Below are 14,723 nucleotides of genomic sequence, written 5' to 3'. Positions count from 1 at the left end.
CAGAAGCAAGCCCTGAAACAAACAAAATTAATTAGAAATCATTCCTGGTTTGTCTCCAACTCTAAGATAGTGGCTTCCCATTATTTCAAGTGGAGAATATCTATCTAGTTGCTTCTTAAATACCAAATTCACAAAACCTTATTCTTATTAATCTTCTCACCCTTAGGTCTAACCTGGGAGGCTAAATAATGACATCTTTAAAGAGCAGACATCTACAAGCATCTCTGACCTCACCTTGAAAATGAGTACAGCTAAACCAAATTCCACAAATATTCCAGCATTAAAATGGCTTTCCTTTTGGAAGCAGAATTTAAATGGTTTACCATTACTGGAGCGATAGCACAGCAGGTACGGCATTTGCCTTACATGTGGCAGACCTGGGTTCAATTCCTCCGTCGGTCTCAGAGAGCCCGGCCAGCTACTGAGTGTATCTCCACTGCATGGGAGAGCCTGGCAAGCTACCCATGGCATATTCGCTATGCCAAAAACAGTAACAAGTCTCACAATGGAGATGTTACTGGTGCCCGCTCAAGCAAATCGATGAACAACGGGATGACAGTGCTATAGTGCTACTGTTACTGGGAAGCTAACTCACCTTCAGCCAACAACATTTAGAGTCCCAAAGTGCTGGAACTTTTCACTCTAGAGAAGTTCCAAGCCCATAATCCATTCCTACGCTAAATAAGTTTCAGGCTTCATAATTATCCAGATTCAGCTTCACCTCTTACCATAACAAGGTGATGCACAATTCAGAAAAACAAACTCCAAACAATGGTGACCTAGACAATTCCAATCACTAAAAATGACCAACCATCCTTATCCTTCACTCTCATCATTAAATAAGACAAATTGAAATACCTTTGACGGTCCTTTGATCTTGACTCCCTTAATTTGTATGAGCATAATAGGTTCAAGTTCGTCATTCTATAGACCCAAATTTCAATCTCAGGCCCATTTCATTGTGGAACTCTGTAAATCTGTGCTGTTCAAACTTTAATTTTCAAGCTGTCTTAATTCATACAGTTATAACAAAATATCATAAACTGAAGGACTTTTCAACAGTAGAAATGTATTTCCATAATTCTGGAGGCTGAGGAGTCCAAGATCAAGATATAACGAGAGTAGGTAACTAACAGCAAATGAAAACCTGCTTCCTAGTTCACAGCTGTCTTCTGAGTCCTCACTTGTAAGAAGGGGTGAGAGAATTCTCTGAGACCTCTATAGGGACACTAATCCAAGTAATGAGAGCTCCATCATCATGAATAAATCACCTTCCAAAGGCCCAACCTCTAAATACCATCACCATGGGATTTAAGTTTCAACACAAAAATTGGTGAGAATACCTGTGCTGGAGCGATAGTACAGCGGGTATGGCATTTGCCTTGCACACGGTCGACCCGGGTGTGATTTCTCCACTTCTCTCAGAGAGCCTGGCAAGCTACCGAGAGTATCCCAGGCCTTCAAAGCAGAGCCTAGCAAGCTACCCATGGGCATTCGATATGCCAAAAACAGTAACAACAAGTCTCATACTGGCACGTTACTGGTGCCTGCTCAAGCAAATCGATGAACAACAGAAGGACAGTGCTACAGTGCTACCTACACTGTCTACAGCAAAAAGAAGGCCAGGAAAATTGAAATTACCCCTTCCTCCTCTAGGTTCATCTAAGGTTTGTAGAACAAATTAGCATTACCCTCAGAAGACAATGAAAGTTACTTTTGTGCATGCTTTGGTATGAGAGCCCTAGGTTTGATCCTTAGCACCTCACAGTCACTCAAGCACTGCCAAAAACCATACCTTAACACCAGGCCAGCAATGGTCCAAAAAGTAACACTAGAGTTTTATGACAAAATAAGATATTTAATCACATATAACAAGAATTTACATAAGTGCAAATTCTAAATATCGATAGGTCAAAATAAGGAGATATATACTAAACAAAAAAAAATGGGATAGGACCTTGGAGCTTAAAGAAAAAAGGAAGGGTCTCTCATAATGAGATGACTCCTCATCTAATGAGTACAATATGTTCAGTGAGTCTATATCTGCCCTGCTATGTAGATAAGATTTCTACTGCAGAAAACTATAAAATATTCTAATTCTGGATGTTTCCAACTTTCATCCTTTTAGGTAGTTAAGGCCAGGGTAGAAAAGCTCCTCATTAGCCTACAGAAGCATGATTAACTTCAGTTTGAAATAATTCACATGCCAAAGGGACACATCTTACATATGTCTTTTAAAAGATCCGTTCTAATACAGATTAGATAGATCTGTATGAACATTTTGAGAAAGTTTACCAACAATTTCAGGAGCTCTTTTGAAAGATAGATTTTTCAGTCATTAGGTCTAAGGTCTGGCCTGCATTACTAGCAAGTTACCAGAATAATAGCATATATCCTAAAGTTTTATGAAGCTCAACATTCTTAATTGTTAGATCACACTTGCTCTTTTAGTATAGATCTTTCTCTTGCTTGCTAAATATAAAATACCCTGGTCCATTCACACACAGTTAACATTCCAATACAAACATCAAGTCACTATAAGAACAGCTATTATCTGTGGGAGGTTAGTTCATATTTTTGAATAATAAAGGCTATATAATAATTATCTAATTACTATCAATAGCTGAGCTATTAAAATATTCAATTTCCCAGTAATTTATAATAATTTGTGTTAGATATACAAATTTAAAAAATATGATCCCAGTCTAATTCTTTTACTATAATCTCATTATGTCACATTTGGACCACACACTTATATCACTGAAATCTATAGGCACAACCAGGATTTCCTGTAAAGTCCTAGGCTGCAGCATCCCTGATCCTCACTTTATTGCAAACAGCTTAGTATTACTTTCTCCGTTGGCTGCTTCTTCCTCCAATAATTGCACAGGTTTTAGTAATAAGATAATCCCAGGTATGAGCAAGCCACATGCCTCTTTCACTGTCCCCTAAGGGCTCTTTTGCATGAACATAAAAAATCAGCTCTTTTGAAAGGATTTAAGGGAGGGGAGTGTCAAACAATATTTAACACCACTGTTAGCAGCTCAGCCTGCTCCAACCCTCTAAGCACACATAAATAAAACTAGATTTCATTATGGTCCTGACAGCATTGTACAGCTCTAAATTTTTTATTTTATTTCAATTCCAAACAAAAGCATAGACAAAGAAAAGAGGCGCCTGTAAAGTAAAAGAATGCATCATAAAATATCATTCTAAGGAATAGACCAAAGAATGCAACTGCATCAAGAAATATTGAATTCAATCTGTTTAACACTTTCTCAAAAATATATGAGAATTGTGTTCTAATAAATATTGCTACATTTTCATTTGTGCCCCAATTTAAACTGTATTTTCAACAGTGGAAAAAATCTGATCATGAAAAAAAAATCCAATATGTTTTAAAACAATAAATTTTCTTCATCTACAAATCATCAAATTACAAGTCCCTAGTCACGATTTTTTCATGTTCCATGACATTAATGGCTCTTCCTAGTTACAAACAGCTTCTTCTGGGTTGCTTCCTGCCAGAATTATCCCAACATACTCAGTAGGAAATACAGAAGAGTCTCATTCCTGGAATTTATATTACACAAAAACCAATTTTATGCACCTTAGACTTGCTTCTGAGAAACCTGATCCTTGGTAAAAGACAACACACACACACACACACACACACACACACACACACACACACACAAACTGATCCTTAGCACCACAGACTGTGTCTTTAAATATATACATTATATCTTAGTATAATATTATAAATACTACAGTGTTGTACATAATACTATGCATTACTTTTTGCATATAATGTTACATATGGTAGTTCATACATATGTCTCTCTCCATACACACATAGTTTTAGAACGAAGAATTTCATTTTCTTTTCTTGGGGTCTGGGGGCACACCTGGCTATGCTCAGGGGTTATTCCTGGATCTGGTCTCAGAGATCACTCTTAGAAGTGCTCAAGGGACCATAAGTGGTGCCAGGGATTAGATGAGGTTGGCTGTGTGTAAAATATCTCTCCAGCCCACCATTTGTCTTTCTTCCAACAGTTTCTCTTCAAGAATTTATCACTGATATTAATATCACTATTGATTTATCTATATGTGAAATAATTTTTAGTTCCTATTAAAATGTACTCAAGGACTTATTTCCCAAACCATCCCAGATACTTACAGCAAAGAATACTAAGAATAATTACTTTCAGTTACTAGATAATATTCCTAATGTTTAAAAATCTCTCCATTTTTTTAGTAGTCTAAAGATTGCAGAGTTTAATAAGAGGTTAAGAAGGGGATAGAATTATATCTCTCAGGAATGAAATAAACTACACATAAATGAAGGAGAACTACCATTTAAATTGTACATACATATTTGGAATTCTGATTAAAAATGCAAAAAAATGTCAAAATTGTATTATGTAAAGTCTATATTACAGAAAAGAGAAAAGAAGACAGATGACCAAAGTTTAATTGGGTCCTATGAGTAGTAGAAGTGTAACCTTTTGTTGAGTTTTAGCCCAAAAGTAAATTCCCTTATTACTAAGCTAGAATTTTAATATGTTTTAAATCACTATCCTGGAAATCCTCATACTTAATGTAAATCAATCATTCATGATCCTCTTGATATAGAGGGTATAGAGCCCTGAAGTTCTCTTCCTAAAAATGATAACGCAGTGTTTTTATTTTCTAAATAAAAGAGAAAGAGAAAAATAATTGTTTGAAAAGAGCAATGAAATGAGTAATCTCAACAAAAATTACAGTTTGGGTGAGGCAAGATTTACACTCTCTTCATGATTTTGCTCTTGTTTTATGTATTAAAACCTGGAATGTAAAAGTCAGTCAGATATATTCCACCTTGTACCTGAAAATACTGCTGTATTCTTCCTGCTTTTAACACTTCCACAATGAGAGAAGTTATGCAATCATAATTTACATCACTCACAGCTTTGGAGATAATGGAAGAAAAAGATTCCAGATTCTTCAGATTCTTCCTTCAGATTTGAATTGCTTTATTGATGCTAAGTGTAATATGTACTTATCTCTTATTTTTCCTGTAAGATAGGTAGCTTTGAATCAAACACTGTGGTTGATGACAAATTCAATCATTTTGGACATCATAGTGTTTTAATTTCAAACCAATCTTAAATAGGATATTATCCCCCATTTTCACTCTTTCATTCCCAAACAGAAATACTACCTGTTGAAAGTTACTCACTGTATCTGTAACTTGCCTTAATATCTCTTACCTTGGTTAAATTTTCTCTATGGCAGAAATGACAAGATTATAATTAAATGGCAGTCAGTTACTCTGAGACCTTACTCCTGTATCAGCTCAAGCAGCAATAATGATAGATTCATTCTCCCCCATTCCAGAGCCTCTATTCTGCTACAATGTTGCAGGTGAACTGAAGAATCCAGGTTGGCCTTCACTATAGGAATTACTAGGGTATCTAATTCAGAAGAGGGATTAGGATGCTCACTAACATCCTAGAAAGGCTAATCTCTCTGATGCAAAGAAATTTTTAAAAAAATCACTCACATAAGCAAGGTCACATAATTAGATTATCTCAAAATCAATCCTTTTTCCTCCCAGTCCCCTCCCCAATTATCACCACTGAAGACTGAGCCCAGAACCTCCCATACAAATTTTAATGTTTTGTGTCAAATACTAAGCTATAAAACAATCCAAAAAAAACGACATCAGCTCTGGATGCAACTTGAACCCAGAACCAAACATAAAAAATCTTTTAAAATGTCAGGAGTTTCCTAGATTATTTTCAGAGTAACATGAAATGGAACCAGAAGCTTCGGGTTCCTCCGCATCATGGAGGTACCATCTTGCAAAGCAGAAGGAGGTTCAGAAGCAGAACACACATGGAGAGAGACTGCGCAAAGGACCTTCACTACCATTTGTATTCCGAACTAGGGATCTCTAGTATTGTGTACTGGTTTCATTCTAACACCATGCTTTTGCAAACTGAGAAAGGCAAACTATAATTCGGAAGGAGTTGCTGTTGTATGTTTGATTGCTTCCTTTTATGCATCCCCTACAAGATTACAAACTGCCTCACATATTGTAGGCACTTATAAAGACACGTGAAGAATTTTTTAATGTTATGTTCTATTCGTGATCATAGGTTCTGTTTTTACTGCATCTATAGTGGCTCTGTTGACATTCCTAAAAGTCACAGAAGAATAACTTGGGAAATCAACTAATTAAAGAAATTTTGATCACCTAAATTTTACTACATTGTTTTATGTTACATATTAAAAACTAGAAAAAAATGTAAGACCTAACCAGAACAACTGATACCATGAAAATATTTTTAAATGGAAGACTCATTTTGGAACCCACTAATTGAATATGTTCATAGGTAAGCATGAAAGGACAGGCATAAGTCTTGCCTAAGGCTTTGTATAAAGCAATTCTTACACATTACAGTTTACCTCTGATACATTTGTCCCCTGTAGTGAATTATACAAAGGTATTTTTTATTTTGTATTCTATCACAAGCATTGCTGCTTTACCAGGTTTGTGAATGTGTCATACAACAATAATAGAGTAATAGACTGGAAAGAAGGAAACCAATACTCTCACTTTATATATAACTACCAAAAAAAAAAAAAACCCTGTTTTTACAGTTTTATTATCTTCTCCCAATCTTATTCATGATGTCTTTTTCTCTATCACGCATATATTTTTCCAAGTTGTCTTTTCTCCTCCAAAGTTATGTACATATCTTCAAAATAAACCTTTTCCTATTGCCAGAAATATACCACCTTTTACAAAATGTCTCACATAATTTACATGCATTACTTTACCTTGAACTTTATCTTCCAGAGCTTATATCAAAACATGACATGTCCCTTTGTTTAATATAATTATGTAATTAATCATAATTAATATAATTCACTGTCACTGTCATCCTGTTGCTCATCAATTTGTTCAAGCGGGCACCAGTAATGTCTCTCATTGAGAGACTTATAGTTACTGTTTTTGGCATATCCAATATGCACGGGTAGCTTGCCAGGCTCTGCCAAGAGGGCTCCATACTCTCAGTAGATTGCCGGCCTCTCCGAGAGGGGCAAAGGAATTGAACACAGGTCGGCCGTGTAAAAGGCGCTGTGCTATTGCTCTAGCCATTAATATAATTATGCCTGGGAATATGGAAAATCTACATAACAAAATTATCTTTTTTCTAACTTCATACCCAATTAGGAAAGAGTCCAAGAAGCTGCAAGAATGGCAAGAAGGAGATCAACCTTTATTTAAAAAATCTAAATATAGTGGTTGTTGTCATGATACAGAAAAAGTAGTTGTCTGGGAGACATAATGTACAAATATGATTCCTGTGTCAAGAAATATCTCACTCATCTACAGAAAAGTGCTTCATTTCACCTCTATGCAATCAATGAGATGTTTTACTTCAAGTTAGAAAGTTTAAGTTAAAAATTGTAATGCTGGGGGTGGAGTGATAGCATAGCGGGTAGGGCGTTTGCCTTGCACGCGGCCGACCAGGGTTCAAATCCCAGCATCCCATATGGTCCCCTGAGCACCGCCGGGGGTGATTCCTGAGTGCAGAGCCAGGAGTAACCCCTGTGCATCGCCAGGTGTGACCCAAAAACAAAAACAAAAAAAAATTGTTAATGCTTAGAGGAGCAATACAATGATTCCTAGAAATTAATTCCAATTACAAATAAAGTTGGTCACATGGCTTCCTCACTAAAAATATCCAGTACATACAGGATTACTTATGCTATGAAAGTAAACTAGTTTATATGCATTGTAAAGCAAGATAATAAATGGGTTTGAGGTTCTGGAAAAGGAGTAAAAAGACAAAGGTCATAAAGGTAGAGTAGAAAGACTGATGTCACTTGCCCCATAAAACAAAATTCTCACTTTCTGTTTGGGGTGGGGTCAACACCCAGCAATGCTTAGGGACATAGAGCCTTGGTAATGCTTAGGGGACCAGACAGGTACCCAGAATTTAAACCTGGGTCAGTTGCATGCAGGAAAAGCACAGGACTTCCTAGACCATCTCACAGACCAACAAATCCTATCTTTTAATGAAAAACAAAAAATTCCCTTTACTAAAGAGGAACAAAAATGCTACTTTTATTTTTGAGATACCACTATGGCCCTTGAGATTTCCATCATCATTGAACAATATTAATGTAGCTTTGGATTCTGAACCTTTGCATAGCCATAGAGCACGTTAGAAATTCTTTCAATTTAAGAAAATGTGCATTCTCAGCATGACAAAGGAATGAATTAAGAGAAGAATGGTAGTGAGAAATGGAAAACTAAATGAGAAAAGTCACTCATTTGAAAGAAGCAGTATCTAGTAAAAAATAAACCTCATAAGGTTTACACCAGTGCTTCCTAATCAGGAGTGATTTTGTCCTCCATGAGAATATACACAAAACCTGCAGAAATTTATAGTTACTACAACAGGATTCTGTCATCTAGCTGCTCAAAACATACTCTGTGGAAGCCAGTCATCCACAACCAAGTTATCCATCCAGGAATGTAAATAGTATTGAGGCTGAACAACCAGGATTGTGTTGAATATTAAAAAAAATGGCTGTCAAAAATCACATAAAGTTACCTTACCAGATATAAAAAGTCTGTCCAGAGATTTCATTTGCCTCCTGCGTATCTGCACAGTCCAGAATCAGGCCTGTATTTTTTCTGAAGTCTTTTTAAAAACAGTGTAGATAAAAGTGTGAATGACCTGGTTGATATCCAAGGCTTCATTCCCAACTGACTATGGATATGGATATGTATATAAGAATTGACTAAGGATGTGAAATGAAGTTAGTGCATTGGCACCCAAATACTAAAGTAATCTGATAAGACAAAGAGTTATGGGTTGCAATGTTACCAAATTCTTAAGAAGCTCATCCATATTCAGTAGTGGAACTAAACATAATAACTTGGGGATTTCTGCTTATCTATGGAAAACATGGAAATTCAAATACCTCCAGATGACCATGATGTTGATGATGAGTTTTAATTCAAAAATTTCTTTGCACCAAATACATGCTTAGTTCTTTAGATGCACAACATCTCATGTGATCCTGTAAACTATGTGTTATAGTAAATATACTGGGGTTCAGAGAAATAAGGTAATGACTCAGAGACAAATTTAGAAATCAAATCTAAGAATTTCTAACTGCACACTAGATTTTACAATTGTACCATACTAACTTCTTCATAATGTTGATCCAATATACAAAAAAAAAATTTCTTCATTTATCATTTATTTGAGCACATCCTAAAATCTCAGGGTCTAACAATGAAGAAAACAGACAGGTAGATTTATCTCAAATTTAAAAAAAAAAAAAGCTAGTGGCGCTAAATAGCCTTAAAAATAAACACCTATCTCGAAGACCTGAAACTCACACAGTCTAAGCGAAAACAAGCAATTTCTATCTCTTCAAGAGATTCTGACTCCTTTTAACTCTGCCCACTTCAAAGCACAATTAAATCACGTGCTAAATACTCTGTTAAAAGCAAAAAATCCTCTCTCCTCGGAGACAGAAAAAGATGTCTCCCTGTCCATTAAGGATCATTTGAAGGTAAATTCCAAACAGACTCACTGTATTCTGCCATTTCTTATTCAGGCAACGCAAGATAAAACAGATCTAGAGATAATTTAATGAGCTCAATCAATGACTGGACAAATAGAAGTACTCATACATTATTTAAAAAAAAACAGATCTAGGGCTTCTTGACTGAATTTGGGGTTCTCTGATCCTAGACCACAATTTATACAGAGACTGATGAGAGGTATTAATAAAATACAAAATAATATAGAAAAAATAGGGGCTGGAGTGATAGCACAGCGGGTAGGGCGTTTGCCTTGCACGCGGCCGACCCGGGTTCGATTCCCAGCATCCCATATGGTCCCCTGAGCACCGCCAGGGGTAATTCCTGAGTGCAGAGCCAGGAGTGACCCTTGTGCATCGCCAGGTGTGACCCAAAAAGCAAAAAAAAAAAAAAAAAGAAAAAATACTGTAGAAGCAGTTGACTGATGAGATAGTTACTATCTGCACAAGAACCAGTATCATGCATTATGAAGAAGATAGTAGGGCAGAAACATCTCCTGAATTAGGACACAAAGAAATGCATTTCAAGTCACAGCTTTATCACTTACTGGTTGTGACCCTGGGCGAGTCAATTAACCCTCTCAGAATCTCCATTTCCTCACCTATTAGAATAATAGCTTTTCTGCCTACCTCACAAAAATGCAATAAATAAAATGCATATGGAAGGGCACTGTAAGTGCTCAAGGTCACTCACTATGCTGGATAGCGAATTTTATCCCTCTCTAATAGAATCCAACCAGTCAGAAACCTTGAAGCCATATAGACCCATAGTTCAGAAACCTTGAAGCCATATAGACCCATAGTGGTAGTATAGAAGGTAAAAGCATTTGCTTGCATATGGCCGATCAGGTTTGATCCCTGGCATCCCATATAGTCACCCAAGCACCGCCAAGAGTTAATTCCTGAGTAAAGAGCCAGAATTAACACTTGAGCATCACCTGGTATGGTGCCAAATAATTTTGGAAAAATATTTATAAAAAGAAAGAAATCTTGACACCTCAAGCTAGAGAGAGTACAGTGGCAAGGGCATTTACATTTCATGCAGCTAACCTGGGTTCAATCCCCCAAATTCCATATGATTCCCAAGCATCACCAGTAGTGACATCAAGTGCAGAGCCAAAAGTATTCCTGACCATCCCTGACCATGACCCTAAAACCAAAGATCAAAAAGCCCACTCTCTGAAGCCTGATTTCAACTTCTGCCAGGTGCCACCAACAGGAAAGTGGGCACAGAAAAGGTGGAACCTAACTGGTGAATCCTCACATCCCCAGCATGTATACTGGGAATTTATCCTTCGATATGCAAAAATATCCTATAATATGGAAAAGAAAAGGGAACGTGTCTCTTCCCTTCCTCATCTATGCTATCAATACAAGCCAAGTTTAACTAACAACCAAAAAATAAACCCAACAGCAATTGTAGAAAACTTAACTGATATCTATCTTAATACTATTTGGAGTATTCTCAATGAATGTGCAATATACAATGTAATCACATGATACATTTACGTAGCTAAGGGCAGAGAAATTTAGTTGCTATTAATCTAATTTGGAAACTATTTAAATATTACCATCTTTCACACTAAGCTATCTCTCTTCCCACTGGTACCTCAAGATGTCATAACAGCTTGATTGAAGCTATTGCAATTTTACAGTAATGTTTACAAGTGTATGTTATATTCTGTATCAAACAACTTAGGTTCTTATGGACACTGCTATATAATTTTGAACAGATACCCATGTGATCTTGAACAAGTACTATACTTTCTGACTTGCAGTTTAAGTATAAAGTGATGGCATCTACTTCCTAGGGTCACTAGGAGAACAGAGAAACTCTTGGTAAAGTATGTAACATTGTACCTACACTACAATCTCTGGAAATGTTAGCCAATACTATGATGAAATGATATAAACTAAGGGGTAAGTAGAGCTTTACATTTTAGTTTACTTTTTCTAAATAGGTGAGTGATCTGACATAGCTCCTACCCTGCCCCCCCATCTATACTAAACATACAACTATACAAACCAACAACACCTAAGAAGCAAGCAAGTCTGTATAGAACCAAACTATATCACTCACAAACAGAGGGTTCAGATAGCAATTGTGGCACAGGACTGAATTCTTAGTGTCCCACAAAAAGGCAAAAGGAGTCTAGCAGGGGATGACAGAAAAACAAATGCAGACTTTGGGCTACAAACAGCTAAGTGGGTAACTCACAAAAGAAACCCAAGTCAGAAACGGACACATGGGTCCCAGTGAAAATCCCTGCTCAGATGCAAGGAAAAATGCTGCAAAGAACAAAACTGACCATGTAGCCATGAAAGACCAGAGATTGTGAAAGGATTAAAGAAACAAAAGCACTGCTTTATCCTAGGAGCATACCATATATTTCCTGCCATTCCAGAACCCCCTATGCCCCTCTAACAGTTAAAGCCATTCAGTTTCTCTACAGCAGTTGTTTTGAAAATACAAATTAAAGAGAATACCACCCAGGACAAAAATCCTGGTTGTAAAATTGTACAGTTAACAACAAAAATACATATAGAAAAGTACTTCGTGACACATACACATAAGGAAATAAGAGAGGAACTTAATAGACAAGAATCTAGTTTTATACATTTGAAAATATTAGGAGTATATAAGAAGGGTGAAAAATCTGGTTTGTTTATGGGAGTTGGACTCAGAAGTTGTAACCTTTTGATTACTGTGCAGGTGTAGAAGCAAAGGTTTCCTGAAATGGAAGTGACAGTTGTAGCCCCAGGGTGGCTGGGTATGATTCATATCGTAATTAAAGGAAGCCAGAAGGGGTTGAAGTGTGTATGTGTCTGTGTCTTTTAGTCCAATGTGGCTTGCTGGGTGGTATTCTCTTTATTCACTTAATCTTTCCCAAGATAAAATTTGTGTAGAGAAAATTTGGAATTCAGTTATGGTTAAATTGTTTCCTAATAGACAACTGTAGAGCAAATTTGTATTTTCAAAACAACTGCTGTAGAGCAACTGAATGGGCCTATGCTCCCTCCCCTCTTCTAATTAATTTCTAGTTCCCTTAACACACTGCTACTCAGAAAGTCTTTCCTGAGTGGTTTTCCCACTAAGTGCTTCTATCTGAGCCCTTACACCACTCTTCATTCACATGTCCATCCTAACACTTAAATAAGTAATATCTTTGTAGATAATTTCCGCCACTATTTGGAACCTCAGAAGAAGGCACCATCATACGCATTTGGGTATTTTAAACATGCACTGCACAGACACTTAATAGACTTTTTCTGAGGTAGATGGGATAACAAAACAAAGCTCTCAAGTTTAACAATCTCTTTGGCAGTACATGACTGGGGAACAGTATCTCTACAGTCTCTTACTAAAGAAGAAAAAAAAAAAACCTAAAAACTAAAGGAACCAAAGAGTATTCACAATAAGCTGAATATGCTCAAATGTCTCTATCAATGAAAGAGGTATAAAAAAAAGGGGACTCAAAGAGCATACCAAAATAATAATAATAATAATAATAATAATAATAATAACATTAAATTATACTTAGGGGGAAAGTATCTGAAAATGTGGTTTCACAGATGAGGAAAGAGTAAGAATGTTTTGCTCCTACACAGGGGTCATCACTTGCCAAATTTTGTACACAATGTTTTCCCTTTACTAAGACTACTTTTATCTTTCAATAGGATTTTCCTTCTATATTGTAGAAAAGACATTTATTTCAAAGGAGGAATACCAACTTTGATTAAAATATATCTAAACCAACCTACACATATATTTCCTGATCCTACCTAAGTGAAGAATAAGACAATGAATAAATTTCTTTTAGTTCAGACAATATATGAGACACATGTACATTAAAAGCTTTATCATAAATTCATAACCCACATCTCTAACAAAGTACCCAGAAAAGAACCCAATCTAGTTAATGAACTTTGGGAAAGACAAGAACTACAAACTTCGCTATGTAAAAATAATCCTTCATAATGATACATACGCCATGTGGTGCATCAGTTGTCTATAAATTTAAGATTCACTCACTGTTCATATGCTCAGGGGACCATATGTGGTGCCAGAGATCAAACGTGGGTCAGCCACATGTAAACCCTACTTCCTGTAGTATCTTTCTGGTCCTAAAGTCAGAGGTTAAGCCCAGACTATATCTAGGTCAACACTAACAGTGATTATCCCCCAAAATACCAATACCCAAAAATAAACAGACTGCAACTGTTTAAATGTGTCCTTCCAAAAAATATACATAAAAATGTATTTTTTAAGGAACACAGAAAACGAGCAGCCTCTTTGTTTTGGCGAAGGGGCTAATGAGTTCCTCTTGTAGGTTTAAAGTTCAAGGGGAAAATGTGTAGGCAACACGACATTTGTAGTTATTCAGCTTCAACCACGGGACTGGATCCAAGAAACTCACCCCAAATTGCTGGAGTGCTGTAGAGTGTCATTCACATAGCTAGCAAGAGAAAACATACAGGGCTACCAGGACCAGCTCCAAAATGGAAAACGGCATGCTTTAAATTATAATTTCTCTAGAGACAACACATTTTCCTCTACGCAAAACTGCTGACAAAAGTTCCTTCTTTTGCCCCTGGATAATTTAAACAACAATTTGTCAACAGCCAAAGAGTTAGCCCAACGCCGCATAACCTCACCTAAACAAACCTGTCTCCTACAATACTCCCTCTGGCAATATCTCTTGGCAAACATCGAGGGCAATGTTATTCCCATTTGGCTTAGGGATATAGAGGAGAGGATAAAATGAAGTGTCCTGAATTAATATGCCTTATGGACAGCATCACAGATCCCAAGAAGAGTTACTTGGATGCTATGAAAGATACAATGCCAGAAAGAGAAAAGACAGATTCTTGGAGTAGTAAGGTAGAGTTGAAAGAATATGCTTGGAAACCCAGTGCTAAAACCTAAATACCCAAATCAAAAAGCAAAAAAGATTTTTTAAACCCATATTATATTCAGTATTATTAACAGATTAAATTTTCTCCAAAAAATTATTTTAACCCCAAATTATTCCCTTCAAAGAACCTTTCATTCTTCCTTATGTTGGTGAATTCGTGTTATAGTATGATTTTGATTTTTCTTTTTT

The 14,723-nt window shown here is 36.4% G+C and overlaps 1 protein-coding gene across 5 annotated transcripts in view; it reads right to left on the bottom strand.

Moving 5' to 3' along the window:
• NAV3 (neuron navigator 3) overlaps nucleotides 1–14,723 on the bottom strand; it is an 841,062-nt gene that overhangs the window by 775,259 nt on the left and 51,080 nt on the right. The gene's annotated exons all lie outside the window — the stretch shown is intronic.

This window comes from Sorex araneus, chromosome 10, assembly GCF_027595985.1.
Source record: "Sorex araneus isolate mSorAra2 chromosome 10, mSorAra2.pri, whole genome shotgun sequence".
Taxonomy (NCBI): domain Eukaryota; kingdom Metazoa; phylum Chordata; class Mammalia; order Eulipotyphla; family Soricidae; genus Sorex; species Sorex araneus.
The sequence above is the reverse complement of the archived record's forward strand: the minus strand, read 5'-3'. Positions and strand labels throughout refer to the sequence as shown.